Source organism: Carcharodon carcharias, chromosome 1 (genome assembly GCF_017639515.1).
Source record: "Carcharodon carcharias isolate sCarCar2 chromosome 1, sCarCar2.pri, whole genome shotgun sequence".
Taxonomy (NCBI): Eukaryota; Metazoa; Chordata; class Chondrichthyes; order Lamniformes; family Lamnidae; genus Carcharodon; species Carcharodon carcharias.
This window is the reverse complement of record NC_054467.1, coordinates 71622849-71637012: the sequence shown is the minus strand read 5'-3', so window position 1 is coordinate 71637012 and position 14164 is coordinate 71622849.

Here is a 14164-nt window from a genome sequence, read left to right as displayed (position 1 = left end):
TCCCTTATCTGCATTTGGTTGTTATGTTAAAGCAGCAGATTTGCTAACAAAAAGTGACCGATTTCTCATTGTATTACAGGGTTTTAAGTGCCATAACTGAAAGTAAGAAAACCACATTATTCTGAAAAGATTCACAAACTTAGAATGGGGTATTTATATGAAAAATACACACTTAACACACCGGAAAATGTCTTGACCATTCCAGTGTGAATGATTTTTTAACAACCTCTCTGATATTGAAAATTAACTTTTACAAGTATGAAGTCGTATCCCTTCAGATTTTAATTATTGTGGACATTTAAAATCATTTTTTTTTTACTTTTCCTTTCCTGTATTTCTTTCTTTCAAATTCCATTGCTGTTCATGATTTGGCACTAAAATATTCTAACCTGCACTTGCTAGTTCAGACTCTGCCCTGGAATTCTCTGCAGGAGAACTTTAACCAGGAAAATGGTGTGGGTTTTGGTGCTGGGGGGAGAGGGGGCAGTGGGTTTAAAATCAACAAAAATGCAAAAGTGTTGGGAAGCCTGCCCCAACTCAGTGACTTTGCATTTAATTAGGACGCATGGGGAACAGGAGAGAGCACAGAAGGAGAGAAGGAGCAAGGGAGAGGGGAGTAAGGGAGAGGGGATCAGAAGAGTTCTGGGTCACAAGAGTGGGGATGCAAAAGGGAGGACAACAGAAGAAGGAGAAGTAGAAGAAAGGGGAGCAGCAGAGAAGGGAGGAGATTAAAAAGGGAGCATAAGAGGCGGAGACGAGAAGGAAAGGGAGCAGGAGAGGGCAGCAGAAAAGTGAGGCCAGCAGAGAGGGGAGCAACAGGGAGGGGAGTACCATAGAATCATATAATGGTTAAAGCATAGAAGGAGGCCATTCAGTCCTTTGTGTATGTGTCAGCTCTCTGCAGGAACAATTTACCTAGTCCAGTTCACCTATATTTTCCCTGCAGCCCTCTAAATTTTTTCTCTTCAGATAATTATTCAATTCTCCTTTGAAAGCCTTGATTTATCTGCCTCCACTACACGTTCAGGCAGTGCATTCCAGAACCTAACCACTCAATCCATTAAAAAGCTTTTCCTCATGTCACCATTATCTCTTTTGCCAACCACCTTAAATTGGTATCCTCTGGTTCTGGATCCTACCACCAACAGGAACAGCTTCTCCCTGTCTATTCAGTGGATGACTGCCTTGCTGCCCTCCTTGAGGAAGCGGCAGCACGCCGGGAGGTGCTGGTTCCCCAGGACGAGAGGAGGAGGTCCCCCCACATGACAAAACGTGCCAAAAGTGCTTCAATGACCTGTTACACTCTGGAAAGGTGAGTGCCATGTTAGCATTGGTCACTTAACCCAGCAGGTTGGCTTTACCACCCCCCCCCCCCCTCCCCCCCCCCACCGCCCCCCACCACCTCCAAAACCTCCCACTTCTGAGTATAGTGACTGCATTGAATGCATGTGTCCTTCGCTGGGTGGGCCAGCAGATACTGCCCATGCCAAGGTCAGCCTGAAAGGGTGGTGAAGAGATGGGTTCTGCGCCCACAGCATGTGGTACACTGAGACCCACATGACTGTTTTGGGGGCAACCTGGACAAGCTGCACCTAGGCACAGTGCTGGAACCCCAGGACATGTCCAAGTCAGGGTGATGACATGCTGGGAGGGGAGCTTCTAGGTGGCGTGGCAACGAACCATCTACTGTCCTCTGCGCTCCTTGTATTTGCGCATTCTTGCAATGGAAGGATATACCATGTGGTGCCTAGTGTGAAGTAGTCAGCATGTGACCAAGGGGGGGGCGGTGGGGAGCAGGCCTAGCATCTTTGTGTGAGTTCAGCAGTAGCCGGGTGAGGAAGCACTGGGGCCCTGAAAAGTCCCACTCTGGTTGGGGTGGGCTGTGCGTGAAGAGAGTCTATGGTAATTTGCACAAATCAATGCTCTTCTCTCATTTTCGGGAGAAGAATGCTCATAATGCGGCCGAGCGTGTGAGGACTGGCGGCGGCCAGGTGCAGTTAGCCACTCTCAGCCAGTTTGAGCAGGAGGCCCTGGATTTGGAGAGGTGCCATGCGCCCAGGGCCACTAATGTCAGTGAGGCTGGGGTGCCACGGCGAAGTATTTATGCCAGCAGTGAGGTCAGCATTGTTCTCCTTACAGACATAGCAGTGCTGAATGTTAAGTGATTTAATCTTTCAACATGGCTTGACCATTGCTTATGGAAGGATGAGCGCATGATGATCCGGGGGACAGGGCTGCACATTGTTGTTGTCTCCACGTTAACTGATCGAATGATCTTGTTCGTTCTTTCAGCATCAGCAGAGCAGGGCCGGGAGGAGGAGCAGCAGATGCCCCCTCTCACACCTGAGGGCCCTGAAGTCTCACCAGCGTCACACCATCCCTGCCAGGCAGGCACCAGCACAGATACTAGCACCTCGGTAGGAATTAGAACATCGGCTAGTGTCTTGGGGCACAGCGGTGAGGGCACTTCACACTCACTAAAGGAGCTGGCAGAGACAGAGTGTGCCCATGGTGCCAGCAGTCGGAGGACTGCAAGGGACCAGGCACATGCTCAGTCAGTGCCTGATGATGTGCCTCTGGAGTCATCCACAACACAGCAGAGGCATAAAATGAGGCTGGGCGTGCAGGAACATCTGGGGGATATACATGAGGCTATGTTTGGCTTGGTCTCCGTGGTGTAGGAGTCTACGCAAACAATCGCCGAAGCAACGAGCCACAAGTCTGAGCGCCATGCATCCTCCATGGAGAGAATGGTGACTCTCATGGAGAGGATACTCCAGGAGACCCATCAGGGCTTCCTGGGGATGCACTCAGACCAGCAAGCCCTCACATCGGCACTGACCTCTGAGCACCAAGTTTCCCAGCTCGGTGCCCATCCATCCACGGTGAGCAGGGAGGTCCAAAGCGACCTCATGTCAGTGCAGCAGCTGCCTGGCGTCTCTGTGGGCTCCTCTCAGGGCGCTCCGGATGAGGGCGGCAGCTCCTCCGTCCCTCTCCCAGTGACCATAGCAACCGGTGAGGCTGGAGTAACTGGGGAGATGCCAGCTGTGGAACTGGCAGGCGGGGCCAGCACAGGCTCCACAGGCCAGAGGACGACTGCTAAGGTCATCAAGGCCAAGAGGACAGCAGAGTCAGCAGGCTGTCTCCGGTGCCACTCCGGGCGATGGGGCAGCACCAACACGTAGCTCCCGTAAATGAAAGCATTAGGCACCTTAGGCACACCACGGGTTTCTCACTGGTGCTTTTGTGTTGGCCCGAGATGTGGACTTTATGATTTGCTTTGAATTGGAACACCCTTGTTATTTTTTTTGCTGGAGTTTCTTTGCCCGTGATATTAAATTCAGACATGTGACCATGGCTGAGGGTGCCTCTTTTCTTCTGCAGGTGTATGGTTTCCAAAAATGTTAGGAGTGCTTTGTGGGACATTCAACATCATTAACAAGACCCTTAGTTACTGTTCCTGTCCTGGTAGATTTTGAACTTAGGTATCGAGTATGGAGCCGACAGCCCAGGCTTGTCCTGATGATCCATCTGTGTTGTGCTAGCTGAAGGCTCATTGGATTAAAGCCTCCTGGGTGTCCCTGCCTCCCTTCAGTATGCCCGGGTCAGCATCTACCCCCTCAGCATTTCCCTGTGCCTGCTCATCCTCGGACTCACTGCTGGACTCATCATGTGCAGCCGCAGCCACTGCGTCGACATCTTCACCATCCACTGCGTCCCCACTTTCCAGTGCAAGATTGTGGAGAGCGCAGCATGTAACTACTATCACCGAGACACGATCTGGGGGGTACTGGAGTGCGCCCCCTGAATGGGCCAGGCATTGGAAGCGCATCTTGAGAAGACCAATGACTCTCTCCACCACAGCCCTTGTGGTGGCGTGGCTCCTATTGTACTGCTCCTCAGCTTCTGTTCTTGGATGGCAAAGAGGCGTCATGAGCCACCTTCTGAGGGGATAGCCCTTGTCACCCAGCACCCAGCCATTCAGCCGGGCTGGAGCACTGAAGAGCTTCGGCACCTGGGAGTGTCTGAGGATGTAAACATCGCGGGAGCTGCCTGGGTACCTTGCACAGACTTGCAGAATCTGCATCCTGTGATCACACACTATCTGCATGTTCATGGAGTGGAAGCCCTTTCTGTTGACGAAGGCATCAGGCTCACCTGCTGGCACCTTGATGGCCACATGTGTACAGTCTATTGCACCCTGGACGCGGGGGAAGCCAGCAATGGCCACGAAGCCTCTGGCTCGCTGTGTCTGGCTTGTCTGGTCCCAACAGAAGTGGATGTAGGTCAATGCCCATCTGAACAGAGCATCTGTAAATTGCTTGACACAAATGTGCACAGCTGATTGGGAGACACTGCAAAGATCACCCACCAAGCCCTGGAAAGAGCCAGAGGCATGGAAGTTGAGGGCAGCTGTGACCTTTAGAGCCACTGGCATGGGGTGTCCACCCACACAGTTAGCAGAGATCTCAGGCCCAATCTCCTGACAGATAAAACTGACTGTCTCCCTTGAGAGACGGATCCTCCTTTGGCACTGCACCTCAGACATATTGAGGTAGCTACTTCACCACTTGTATAACCTGGCAGCAGGATAGTGGTGTCTTCTGCAGCCCCTTCCGCCTTGGTCTACCTATTGGCCCTGTGCCCCTTGTGCCTGTGCCTGTCCTCCCAAAGGTGGCTCCCCTGGAGGCTGAATGTGCACTCCTGGCCTCCTCCCCCTTTCTAGCCCTCCCTTCCTCCTCAGAGGAGGTGCCTCCAGTGGACAGTTCAGCTCCCATTCCCAGGCTAAGGGAAGGCTTCCTGAAACCTGCAGGCCCAGAATAGATTTTTCACTGCAGAGTGCTGACCTGAAGGATAAGAGTGCAGACAAAGCAGCTGGGATGTGTTTTGAAGTATTGCAGATCACACAGGCAAGTATCTGTAACTTTGAAAAATAAATACTTGACTGTGCACATTTGCGACTCCAGTGAGCCCTCTTATTCCGCCCGTGGATGAGGTTTATATAAATGTGTCCTACCTGCCTGCTCGTGCGCCAACCTGAAAATTGCACGGGTGCCAAAAAATCGCGGGTCGATTGGAGCGTTAAGGGCCTTAAGTGGCCCATTAATTAATGGCAGGTGCGCATCGGAGAGCATCGCATGCCCACGCAACGAAATATCGCAACAGCACGCGGTGACATCGGGACGCTCGCCCGTAGTCACCATGCGTCAATGGGAAAATTCTGCCCGTAGGTTTTAATTTTCCAAAATTCCCCAGATTCGGGAAAGGTCCCTTTAGATTAGAAAATAGCAACCTCCTTTATTCAAAAAGGGAGGGAGACATAGGCCGGAAATTTCCCACTGTTGGGGGTGGGGGGGTGCGCAGACGCTATTTTATGTGGGCGGGCCAATTAAGGCCCGCCCATTATGACACTCACCCTGGAGGCTGTGCACTCCCTGTGTGGGGGTTGGGTGGATTCCCTGAGTGGTTCCCTGCGCTCTTTTGCGCATGCACGTGAAAGAGCGCAGAGATGTCCCTGAGGCGCTCAGATTTGTTTCAGTGTTAAACTTTTAAATAAAGGATTTTTAAATTTTTGAAACATGTCCCCCACATGAGCTGGGACATGTTAATGACATTTTGGAAAAACTTTACTGATTTTTTAAACACTTCATGAAACCTCATCCCGCCTGTGGATGAGGTTCCATGAAATGTGCAAAGGCCGCCTGGGCTCTTTGCCTGCCCCCCAACCTAAAGACTGGCGGGTAGCTCATTTAATTGTTTTAATTAGTTTTTAACAGGCCTTAATACGCCTTTGACAGTTCCGCCAAACTGACAATCTAAATGATGCGCGGTGACATCGGGATGCATGCCCAACATCACCACACATCATTTTACATGTTGGCAAGCGGACCCCGCCGCCCCGCTCACCGATGGGAAATGCTGTCCATAAAGGAGGAAACTACAGGCCAATTAACTTAACATCTGTCACAGGGCAAATGTTAGAAGCTATCTTTAAAGATGTAATTCAGGGCACATCGAAAAATTCAAAGTAATCAGGCAGAGTCCACATGGTTTTATGAATGGGAAATCATGTTTAACCAATTCATTTGAGTTCTTTAAAGAAGGAACATGTACTGTGGATAAAGGGGAACTGATGGATGTACTGTACTTAGATTTCCTGAAGACATTTGACAAGGTGACACATCAAAGGTTATTGCAGAAAATAAAAGCTCATTATGTAGTGGGTGACATATTGGCATGGATAGAAGGTTGGCTAGCTAACAGGAAACAGACAGTAGGCACTGAAGGGTCATTTCCTGGTTGTCAAGGGGTAACGAGTGGTTTGTCACAGGGATCAGTGCTGGGACTTAACTTTTTACAATTGATATAAATGATTTGGATGAAGTGACCAAATGTATGGTTGCTAAATTTGCTGATGACACAAAGCTAGGTAGCAAAGTAATTTGTAAAGAGGACATAAGTAGGCTACAAGTGGATATAGATAGGTTAAGTGAGTGGGCAAAGATATGGGACAGGATTTTTAGTTCGATGGGTGCCTGCGATCAGCGGGCCTGGGAGCAGACAGGGAATGGCCAGATAATGGCCTGCTAGCTGAAGTATGCCCTGAGAAGCTCAGTGCTGCCAGGGTAGGTGTTGTAAGAGGGCAAGCGCTGAAGTCAGTGCGGGTGCATGGGAAAGCAGAATGAAAGCTCCCTGAAGGCAGAGACCTGCCTCAGGGAGCTGAAAAACTTAAATACAATAAAAAAAGGTTTTAAAATCCCGTTAAAGTACCCATGCATCAGAAAAAGGTTTTAAAATCCCGTTAAAATACCCATACCCAGTCACCTGGACATATGCAAGATGAAAATCCTGTCCAAACATTTTTATTTTTTAAAATTTAATAACGGGAACCTCATCCCGCACTTGGATGAGGTTTCCTGAAAAATGCAAAGGCTGCCTAGCCAATTCACCCACATGCCAACTGTAATGTTGGACGGGCAACGAAAAATCTCCATTAATTGAGCCATTAATGGGCTTAATTGCCCTCTTAATTGTCAACGGGTGCGCTTCTGAGTTTAGTGCATGCCCACCAACCGAAATATTGCGCAATGATATCCGGGCGCTTGCCTGATGTCATCACACACTATTTCATGCTCAAGAGGGCAGGGCGCACACTCACAGGCCAAGTGAAAAATTCTGCCCCTGGAGTATAATGTGGGAAAATTTTGGCAGGAAGAATGGAAAAGAAGCATATTATCTAAATGGTGAGAGATTGCAGAGCTCTGAGATTCAGAGGGACCTAGGTGTCTTAGTGTATGAATCGCAAAAGGCTAGTATGCAGGTACAGTAAGTAATTAGGAAAGCTAATAGGATGTTATTTATTGTGAGGGGAATTGAATACAAAAGTAGGGAGGTTATGCTTCAATTGTACAGAGCACCAGTGAGACCACATCTGGAGTACTATGTACAGTATTGATCTCCTTATTTAAGTAAGGATGTAAATGTGTTAGAAGCAGTTCAGAGGAGGTTTACTTGACTAGTACCTGGAATGGCCGGGTTGTCTGATGAGGAAAGGTTGGACAGGCTAGGCTTGTATCCACTGGAACTTAGAAGAGTAAGAGGTGACTTGACTGAAACATATGAGAGCCTGAGGGATCTTGACAGGGTGAATGTGAAAAGGGTGTTTCGTCTTGGCGTAGAATCTAGAACTAGGGGTCACTGTTTAAAAATAAGGGGTTGCCCATTTAAGACAGAGATGAGGAGAATTTTTTTCTCTTTGAGGGTCGTGAGTCTTTGGAACTCTCTTCCTCAAAAGGCGGTGGAAGCAGAGTCTTAAATATTTTTAAGGCAGAGATAGATAGATGGTTCATAAGCAAGGAGGTAAAAGATTATCAAGGGTAGGAGGAAATGTGGGGTTGAGGTCAAAATCAGATCAGTCATGAGGGCTGAGTGGCCTACTCCTGCTCCTAATTCATATGTCTGTAGAACAGGAGACAGGAAGAGACTTTAAAGGGACTTCCACATGGTTAACTCCTTTGCCTGGTGGTACAATCACTCTTTTGAAATTAACATGGCAGCCATTTTGCTTTGTTTGTGATAAAGACAAGCTGAGAAAACTCTGTGCAGAACCCCCAGAGAGGACTCTGAGAGGCAACATCAGAGCGGGTTCTTGGCCAAAGGAGGATAAAAAAGAAGGTATACAGGAATCACCTGCTGTTCTGTTGAAAGAGTCCAGGCAATCTGCAAGTGCCATAACTGCAGAAATAATGAGGAACAAGAAACCTTCTCTCTCTCCCAAAAACCTGCTGAGTCGACCTACAAAGGCATCCTCTGACTATTTGATTACAGAAGCCATTACAGCTGCTGAACACAATTATTCAACTTCAATCCTTCACTCCAAACAGCCAACACGTCAACTGCAAGTTATGGGCCTGCAAAAACATCTTTAAGGACTGACCTGAATTTCATCTTTATAACTATCTTTTATCTTTAACTGCATTTAATCTCTGTATATATTTAGTTAGTAACTTTATTACTTCTATTTAAGTAACTTACAGCAGTGCTTTTGGTAATAAACAAGCCTGGATCTTGTTTAAAACTAAAGCTTTGCTGCTGGTTATTTTTAAATTGAAATGCCTTTTACATGGCTGTGACACCACCAAAGTCTGGGTCACTAATATATATCAAGAAACAAAGGGGCCTTAATACCGACCCCTGACAAACCCCACTATGTAACTTCCTCCAGTCTGAAATACAACCGTTCACAACTACTATCACTCAGCCAATTTCATGTCCATGATGTAACTACCTAGTTTATTCCATGGGCTCTAATTATGCTGAAAAGCCTGTTATGTGGAATTTTATCAAATGCCTTTTGGACGTTCACGTACACCACATCAAACACATTGCCCTCATCAACCCTCTTTGTTACCTCATCAAAAACCTCAACAGATTAGATAAATAGGATTCGCCTTTAACAAATTCCTGCTGGCTTTCCTTAATTAATTCACACTCATCCAAGTGACTGTTAATATCATCACAAATTATCATTTCTAGAATGCTTTTTCACCACTGAATTTAAACTGTAGTTGTTGACTTTATCCTTGCTCCTTTTTTGAACAAGGGCTGTAACATTTGCAGTTCTCCAGTCCTCTGGCACCACCCCTGAATCTAAGGAGGACTGGAAGATTATGGCCAGTACCTCTGCAATTTCAACCCTTACTTCCCTCAGTAACCTTGGATGCATCTCATGCTATCTTGGTGACTAATCAATTTTTAGGTTCAGCAAGCCTGTCAAATGCCTCCTCTTCATCACTTTTTAACTCATCTAGTGTCTCAACTACCTCCTCTTTCACTAAGGCTTGGTAAAGACAGATTAAAGTATTTATTTAGTACCTCAGCCATGCCCCAAGCCCCCATGTGTAAATCCCCTTTTAGGTCCCCAAGTAGCTCCACTCCTCCTTTTACCACCTTTTATTACTTATATGACTATAGAGGACTTTCATATTCCCTTTTGTGTTAGCTAACAGTCTCTTCTCATACCCGGGGGAATCATCCACCCCCACCATCAATGGCATTCATGGCCGGCGGAGGCGAAGATATGGCAGGATGCAAAAAATCATTTTCCTGACATCCGGACCTTTCTCTCCCGGCGTTCTTGGCAGGTTGATGGTGGTTCAGCTTTCCCACTGAATCTCCGGGGGAACCCATTTTGCATCTCCTGCATGCTCATTAAAACCACAACAGACCAGATATGTGTGCCCCATCAAAACTTCCACCCCACCAGCAGGAATTTACGCCATTCCATCACCCAACTGCACGTACGTGGTGTGCACCCGGTGATGGAGAATTTTAGAGCACATACCTTACAGTTGAAGCTGGCTGCACCACCTGAAGCTGACCGCAGGTATGGTGCGCACCAAGGCATGAAGCCGAGGGGAGGTCTGGAGGTGGTGAAAGGGGGTTAGATGGAAGACAGGGGGATCCAAAGGAGATGAAGCAGGGCAGTTCAGAAGAGATGAATGAAGGTCCAGAGGAGATGAAGTGGAGGGGTTTGGTGTGCGAGCACAACTGGGGGATTCCAGTTACTGTTGCTAGGCGCTATGGATTGGCACTGCACCAGGCGGGTAATCTTCTCCTGAACCTGGGCCAGCCTATCTGGGCCCAGGTAATAGGAAGACTGCCTTCTGAAAGGGGTCTCTCTTACGTTAATACCAGGTAGGGCTGTAGCCTGGTAGGTTGTTGCAGGTCATTTTAAGTGCAGTGGGCAGCTCTGTCAGGTTGTCTTGCGATTCTGCATTAAGGTGGGTGAGTATGGGGTCCAACCTTGTTGGAATCTCTCTGCTGGTCAGCTGGATAGTAGGGGTTTCAAAGTGGGCTTCACCCATGTCTCCCTGCAATCTATTGTTCCTGTTCCGTATTTTCTCTTTTGCTTTGGAAATGAGTTTTCCTCTAGGCTGTTTCATGTCTTTTGGAACACCATTGCCCTCTGGCAGAAGGTTGGCTCTCGCTGTACCTCCCTGATGCTTTTCAGCTAAGTGTAGCATCACCCTAACTCTTTCTGGGAACTTTCCTGTCCCCATTTAAATTTGCCATAAAGCTGTTGGCCAAACCGATCAATGGCTCCTTAAGCAGGCCTTTGGCTTGGGAGTGGGTGGTCTCCGTACTTGTTCCCTGTCCCTTGGAACACCACCGCCCTCAGGTGGAGGTGCATCTCCAGCTATATTCCCTTGTGGCTTTTCAACTGGGTGAGGCATCTCACTCCCTATCTGCTCACCTGTTTGGGGACTCCATTTATCCCTATATAAACTTGGAAAGAAGGTTTCTGCCAGCCATACTTGAGGCAATTCCTTAATCATTTTTCTTCTCTGTCTTAATAATTCGCCTTCCTTCAGGCTCTTTGACTATGTGGGACATCTCCCTCATGATCTCTTTCCCTGCTCTGGTACTTCTCCTGTCCCTGTTTAATTTTGGGACATTCTGTGAGTCTATTTTAAATGCCTATGGCCATTCCTGGACCTCTTTTAACTATATTGCCCTGGCTTTGGTCTTATTAAATTCAAGCAGCATCTCACTCAATGGTTATGGGTTTTATGTCATCCATTTGGGCCTATGAATGTTCTCCAGCCTCCTGCACTCCTCCTGCAGATTTCTGCTGGCTGATGTTGGCCTTTTTTCTTGTGCTGGCTGACACTTTGCTGCCGGCTAGATTTTTTTAAAAAAAATATATTTTATTCATAAAATATCCAGAAGAACATTACAAAACATTTCTAAATCACCAACACAAAAAGTGCAGTCAGATTCAACTTTTACACATTCCTCCAACAATATCAACTTCCACAATCCCTCATAGGAGCGTGGGATTTTTAAATACCGTACCCATCTCAAACACAATTGGCTTCAGCCTTCGAGCTCAATGTAGGTTTCTGTGGGTTTCTTACGAATTCCGGAATTGCTGGCAATATCCGTCCAGGATTAACTCACAGGCACTTAGAATGGCAGTTTTGGTCCCAACTCTTCCTTCTCCCCCTGCCCACACAGCTAGTGCTCAGCACTACTGCTCACGATCCACGCAGGGCGGGCCTTAATTGGCTCGCCTGCGTAAAATCACAGTGCGGAGCCGATCGCGGGCGGCTGTCAGCTCTGCAACCACCCCTGCCCACTCCCGCTCCTGCTCCCGCTCCTGCCAAGCCCGCCCGACGACTGGAAAATCCTGGCCCATTGAAGGCTGCCCATGGATTAAAAATGTCTAGACATCCAATAGTCAATTTAGCTGTCCTGCTACTTTCTCAAAAGTGACAAAAATGACTCCACATCACTCTCTTCAAATTTGGGAATGAATCTAATGCACATTAGAGCCTCAGAGAATGGTTCTGGGATAGGGAGGTTAGGGGTACTACCGGGTAGAGAGAGATTTTCCCTTGCAGCTCCCAGCTGTCTGGTCTCTCTCTCTCCCTTTGAGCTGCTGGCTCCATTTCCAATTTTCAGAGCTGGAATTTTCCTTCACATTCCCTTTCCCTCTCCTGTTACCTTGCTTTCTCTCTATTTCTCTCTTTCTGTCTCCCTTTCCCTCTCCTGAACTTTGCTTTCCCTCTTTCTTTCCTCTCCTGAAACTGTAGCTGCATTCTGAGCTTTTCCAGCTCAAAATTGTCTAGGGGAGGATATTCGGAGCTAGGGTTAAGCCCTTCATCTACTTGCTCTGCCAGGATCCAAATGTTCCACCAGCAACTGGATCAGTTCACATCTCTTCACTTTACTGGGCAATTTTAACTGTACCTCCTGAGCTCCAGCTTTCAGTTGCTCTGAGCTGAGGGATGCTCATGTTTCGTTGTTGAGCTCTCTTTGTTTTACCCCAGTCTGGGCACCAATAGTTGCCATTTTCTTAGTGTTAGGAAAAACGAATTTGCTGTGGTAAGTTACTATGTTTTAAAACTCATTCCAGCCACCGAGCTTTTCCTTTTGTTTCCAAATGGGTCTTTTACCTCAGATTTGGCTTGTGTCTTAACTTGAACTCTGGTCAGATTAAGATGGGTGACCCCAGATTTGAGCCCCTAATTTCTATTATGAACAGGAGGGATGGTCCATTAAAACAACACTAATCTTCCTCTCACCACCCATCCGTAAACAGAAAGGTGCCTTGATTTGTTTCCTTTTTACATAAGCAGTGGCGTATTTCCCAACTCGATTTTTTGTGTGATCCAATTCCCACTAATAACCCCACAGCAAACTTGAGGTAGGATGAACTCAAAAAGGTTAGTTTATTGCATGCATTCAAAAACCCCAAAGAGGGTCCACAATATCCCCTCCACATACATCCAGTAAAGAGAGGGGTGAAGAAAAGAAGCTTTTACAGTATAGAGCCCACAGAGAAAATAAATATTGGTTCACATGAGTTCCAGAGCCCAGGATCAAAGTTCCAAGGGGAATTCCTTCACAAAGGTATGCGGGCTGAAAACCGGTGGTGTAAGATTTGCTTTTTTGGTGGTGAAATAGCGTGCAGAGAAAATCAGTTTGTAGATAATGGTACAGGACTTTCAACAGAGGCAGGGTAGATGGGGCCAGTTGTCCAGCCCGGCTAGAACTCCTTCTCTGTGGCCTGCTAGTCAGACAGTAAAGCAGCAGACTGGGCTTGCAGCCCTGGAAGGTGATATTAACCTGTTCAACAAATCAGAGTCTTAGGTCATGTGACCTTACCTCACCACAACATCTTCAACAAAGGATATTTATCCAGTGTCTGGAAATTGGCTTTGTGTTCCAGGTTGATAATGTCTCAGCCATAATGAGCTGAAAGAGGTGCTATTTGTTGAGGGTCTAGTGTTTGGGAAGTCATTGGGCGGAATTTCCCATGCCTGCTGGCATCGAGTGTCATGGTGGGTGTAAGCAGACAATATGGCGTGAAACCGATTTTTGGCTGAAATCTGAAACCAGTGAAACGTGAAACCAGTTTGCAATCTAGGCTCCGCCCATCAATGGTGGGCCACATGTTCCACCGCTGCATGTTGGGAACTTCATTTTAATAAATCTGCATATCATTATAAGTCCTGCTCACCAGAATCATCCTCCCAAGTCAGATTTACCACCCACATCGGCGGGAAAACACGCCAGTGCAGAACACGTCTCAACAAGTGTGACATGCAGAAGTCGGGATTTACTGTTAGAGCCTTGTTCACATCATGGACATTCGAGGAGCAGAAGGATGCTGGAGTCGGACAGCAACAGGATGCTGGAGGAACATGCATCATATGCTGGGTGGATTCTCATGGACGTGGCTCGGCTGCAAAGCAGCTCATGCAACGTGGAAGGTCACCATTGAGGGTCTGCTTCAGGATATCAATGTCTTGGCCATGGAGATGGAGAGGGTTTGACTGGGAGTGGAAGGTGTACCAGGGGTGAGCGGGAGAGGAAGGTTTGGTTTGACCAGGAGACAAAGGTGTACCAGGGTGGGGAGTGAGGGGGTGGGTGAGGTTGGGAGTGGGGGAACGATGGTGTCGAGGGGGCGAGGTTGCAGGGGAGAGGGTACAGAGGGGAGGGGTGTGTAATGGGGGAACAGGGAACGGCAACTAGGGAGGTAGGGGTATGAGGAGAGAAAGGTGTAAGGGAAGGAGTTTGGAAGGGGGAAGGAGTTCAAGTGGAGAAGGACTTCGGGTGCAGGAAGGAGCTCGCAGGGGAAAGGAGTCTAGGGGGA